This window comes from Kryptolebias marmoratus, linkage group LG8, assembly GCF_001649575.2.
Source record: "Kryptolebias marmoratus isolate JLee-2015 linkage group LG8, ASM164957v2, whole genome shotgun sequence".
NCBI lineage: Eukaryota > Metazoa > Chordata > Actinopteri > Cyprinodontiformes > Rivulidae > Kryptolebias > Kryptolebias marmoratus.
This window is the reverse complement of record NC_051437.1, coordinates 2,030,681-2,035,791: the sequence shown is the minus strand read 5'-3', so window position 1 is coordinate 2,035,791 and position 5,111 is coordinate 2,030,681.

Below are 5,111 nucleotides of genomic sequence, written 5' to 3'. Positions count from 1 at the left end.
GGCTCCTTCAGCCCTTCTTTTCACAGGTGATCCAGATCCAGTTAATGAAGACTGCCAGTACTTAAGCCTCCAGCTGAGACCAGACCTTCGCTGGAGCATCGAACCTCCTGGGTTAGATTCTCAGCCACAGTTTCTAACCTAAAGTGGTTGATTGTTGACTACGTTCTTTGTGCACCTTGACTTCAGGTTCTTCGCCACGCTACGGGACTACGACCATCACGGATACTTACCTTGGACCTCTGGATACTCACCTGGACAGGATTACTGGCTTGTCGACCGCTGGATCACCAAACACCTCCATCATCTCCTCCACGCCGCTGGACACCTCCTGGATCTGTAAGGACAAAAGAACATTAACAAAGCCACCTTGCAGTGCTCGGCTGATACTAGGATTGGTACCCGAGACTCACCCTGTTCCTCTTACTTTACAGATCATTCCACGAAACGTCGCACCGTATATATATTGGGCACCTGTAAATAAATTACACTTACCTTCAGCTGTTGTCTCTGCGTCTGGTTTTGGTCTCGCTCTTGGACTAGTTACCCTGCGTTCATGTCAATATGATTACCAATCATGCTTACTTTGATTGGTAACAAAGTAAGCAGGCTTTCCAATATTATAGGCTTTATTGCCAAGAAGCACACACTTTTTTTTTTTTTACTTTTTATGCTAAATCTATATAGGCCTAATGAGTTTTTCATTTTGCTAACAGAGGACGGGGTGTGAGGTGTTTGCAGATGAAGCTTTTCCCTGGGGGTTGGGCATTTGTGTGGAAATGTGTGTGTGTGTGTGTGGGTGGTTCATCCTAGAACCGCTACAGGTGACATAACAGTGTTCTGATACAGACTTAGTTGTATGATGCCATGAAACAAACCCTCCAACATAATTTAAAACATGACCACTGTGGTAATCTGAAATGTCAGTCAGACATCAGGCAGTTTGTTGATTGAGGAGGAATATTGTCTTATTAGAGCAGGACTCATAGTTTGAACTGAGGTCAGATCTCATGCTTATCTCCCAGAAACTCTGGATTTATTTTTCTGATTGTATTGCCTTTGTCTGCACTTAGTTTGGTATCTACATTAAATTCCTTGCAGTTTACGCATCCTGGTTCCTATTGTCCCCCCTCTTTCCCACCAAACTCTGGCTGGTGTTTGAGTGTGTCCAAGGCTGATAGCATTGATTTCAGGAATCATTCCATCTCAACCAGCAGTTCCCACAGGCTCGCCACAAAAGAAAAAAAAACGTTGATTTCACTCACACCACACAAAGAAAAAAAAAGTTACCTCCTGCCCAAACACTTGTTGTGCCAAACAATCTGAAGTTCCACTCTTTCAATTCCATCTCCCTGTAGTTTCTTTTTGTGTACATTACAGTCTTTCTTTTGTTCACAAACACATTTCTGATAGACAAAAAATATTCAGTTGCTACTGGAAATGGACACACGTTGGGAAAAATGTGGAGAGTTTACAAAGCTTTTAAAAAAAGGCACAAGATAAGGAGAAAAATGGGAAAGTGTGATAAGTGAAAATGTTCAGACTAAACAGGCTCTGAGTTCATTGCTAAAACAATGAGCGAATACGTGAAATGTTGCACAGACTCACTGTGTAAAAGCTCTGCTGAATATTTCTGACCTTTTTAAAAAAAAGTGTATTTTACCCAGGCTTTCCCTCTGTACACCTGCAACTTGTAGAAGACACCCTAGAGACTTGGCGTTATGTTTTTGGTGAAGGTGGGATGTGTTCCATGCAGACACAGAGGCACCAGACTCAGGGTTCTGAGTTGTGGGGAGACCTTGGAGCATTTATTCCGTCCAGCCATGCTTCTCCTTACACCTTTCAGGCAATAAAACATACTGTCAGCATTCATTTAAAAAAAAAAAAACATCACCAAAGCAAGATCTATTGTCTGCTCTAAAGCCACAAACAGCCATTTATGACGTATAGTGCCATCTTCTTTAAACCAAACACAAAGCCTCCACATGGTAATTATATGAACGAAGAAACCAGACTTTTCATTAAAACTTTTGTTCAGTAACTAAAACATTTAGCAGTAGTTATTTGGCAAACTAAAATAAAGAAACAAACAGAAATAGCTTGATGATGTCATGAAGTGGGGTGAAGGAGTTGAACCCTGAGCGCAGACTCATATTGAAAAATAAACCAATTTATTTGGAAACAAAAACAAAGAGCTGACGTGGCAGCAAACAAAACCTAAACTCAACAACACTAACAAACTTGAACAAACACGAGCAGACTTGAGACGAGACGAAAACCAAACAGAGCATGGGGGGGCGACGAGACACGAACAACCAGGAACACAGCACATCGGGGAGGCAAGAATACGACAATGAACCAGCAGAGAGGTGGAGAACGTGACCAGGTTTTAAACACAGAGGGTAATGAGTTAAGTGGGCGCAGGTGAGTGATGGCAATTGCAGGCAGGTGGAGATTGGCGTGGCAGGAGAACAAGAGATAGACTGAGGAGAAGTGAATGATGGCTAAGGCACAGGAAGTAGGCGGTAAGTCTTGATTAGTCTTGAAATCGGTCAAAGAGGGTGTGTCCTCTGGTAAGTGGAATCCAATTAAACTTACTAAAGAAATCAACTCTCTTGTTGGAAAAGTGAAATATGTTAAAGTGTTGAGAGATGGATCTTTATTGATCATTTGTAATGATGTTGAACAAAAAGAAAGGGCACTGAATATTAAATAAAGTCCGAGGCGAGAATGTGAGGGGGAGAATGTTAGAAGTGTGGCGTTATCTCAGGTATTTCTCCTGATGTGCCAGTTAAATCTAATATGTCAGGAGGGAAAATAGTTGAAGTGAAACGGTTAAAAAGAAACAAAAATGGAGAAAGGAGTGATAGTTTTTCTATTATGCTAAAGTTTGAAGAAAAAACTCTACCAGATAGTGTTTGTGGGATATTTGAGTTATGCTGTTCGACCATTTATTCCTCCGCCACTGAGGTGTTTTAAATGTCAAAAGTTTGGACATGTCGCGGCAGTATGCAAAGGGAAACAGAAGTGTGGGAGATGTGCTGGGGATCATGAGTATGGGAAATGTGAGGAAGGAGCTCCTTTGAAATGTTGTAATTGTGGAGGTGGGCATAGTTCAGGTTTCAGGGGATGTGTAGCCAGTAAAAGAGCTGTGTAAGTACAGAAAATTAAAATCCCTACTGGGATCACTTATGCAGAAGCGACTAAAAGAGTACCTGTTCAAACAAGGATGCATCCAAAGGAAATGACATGGGTAGAAAAAGGAAGTTCTGATAGTCTGGAATGCAGCATGATTAATGATGACACCCTACTCATGACGAAAGAGGATTTTGTTTTATTCATGGTGGAGGTTATAAATTGCACTGCTCATACACAAAGGAAAACGGAAAAAAATCAAATAATTATGAAGGCAACCCAAAAGTATCTTGATTTTAAGAATGTTAGCTGGGAATCAATTAAGGAAAAACTGAACAAGATGCAATCTTCTCAACTTCAATGCAGTTGTGGCCGTTCTTCTTTATGTTAGTTATATTCCAGTGGAATGCAAGAAGTCTCATTTATAATGGTCTAGAGTTTAAAAAATACATTTCTGATTTGACATTAAGCCTCATCTGATTTGCATTTAAGAAACTTGGCTTAAGCCCCAATTAGATTTTGTAATTCCTGGATATTCAACAATTAGGAATGATAGAAAGGAAATACAATGTGGGGGAGTGGCAACTTTTGTGCAAAATAGTATAAGATATAAAGTGGAGTCAATAGGGCAGAATTATGAATCAATAGTTGTTTAGGTCTGGATAGGAAATGGTCAGATTTCAGTGATTATTCTGCATAATTCTAGCAAGAAGCTGACCATTCAAGACCATAATGAAGTAAATGAACAGAATGAAGGAAAAACTGTATGGTGTGGTGATTTCAATTTACATAATATTTTATGGGGGAGTCTAAATACAGATGCAAATGGAGTGATCGTTGAAGAATTTCTTGAATTAAATTTACTGTTTTGTGTTAAGGGTGGGAGTCCTAATAGGTATGTTTGTAATAGGAATTTAGAAAAAGTTTTAGATTTAACATTGGTGTCAAATGGAATTGCTGGTATTACATCTTGAGAGGTGCTGAGTGATTCTCCTACGGGTAGTGATCATTTTCCTTTTATAATATCAGTTGGTTCTGAAGTAGTTAAAGAAGAGGAAATACAGATTCCAAGATGGAGGCTAATTAGGGCTAATTGGGAATTATTTCAATATTTAGTTAATAATCAGTGTGATAAATTAGATGAAAATTTGTTTTCTGACGTGGAGTTGTGTAATTCAAAAATTGTCTGTTATTGTTAATGCTGCTGAAACTTCAATCTCTAAAACAGAGGGAAGAGGAAATAAAAAATCTATTCCATGGTGGAATGAGCAATGTAGTATTGCTATAAGGGGAAGAAATGAAGCTTTTAAATTGGTAAGGAGATACCATGCTTTTGAGGCATTAATTCAATATAAGAAAGCACAAGCTATAGTTAGGAAGACTATTAGAGCAGCTAAGAAGGCATGTTGGAGGCAGTATTGTAATTCTATTGGAAGAGAATCTAAGTTATCTGAGGTATGGAGAGTTATTAAGAAAATAAATGGTGTTACTTTTCCTTACCTGTTCTAGAATTTAACAGGAAAATAGCTGTTAGTAATAAAGAGAAAGGCAGAGTTATTAGCAGAAACATTAATTAAAGTACATAGTTCAGAGAATTTATCTGGAGATATAAAGAGTTATAAAGAGATGATTTTAGCAGAAAATCCAGGAGTCACTATTAAGAGAATAGTTACAAATCATGGTTTGGATATGCCTTTTACTTTATATGAGCTGGAAAAAGCTATTTTTAATGCTAAACAGTCTACACGAGAAAACGATGGAGTTTGTTATATTATGCTTAAACATTTAAATGATATATGTCTTACTGTTATTTTAAAACTTTTTAATCTGATTTTGGAGATGGGGATTATTCCTGCAGCATGGAAACAGTCAGTTATAATTCCTATATTGAAGCCAGGTAAAAATCCAATAGACCCTTCAAATTTTAGGCTTATAGCTTTTACATCTCAATTAGGGGAAATAATGGAGAGAAATATAAC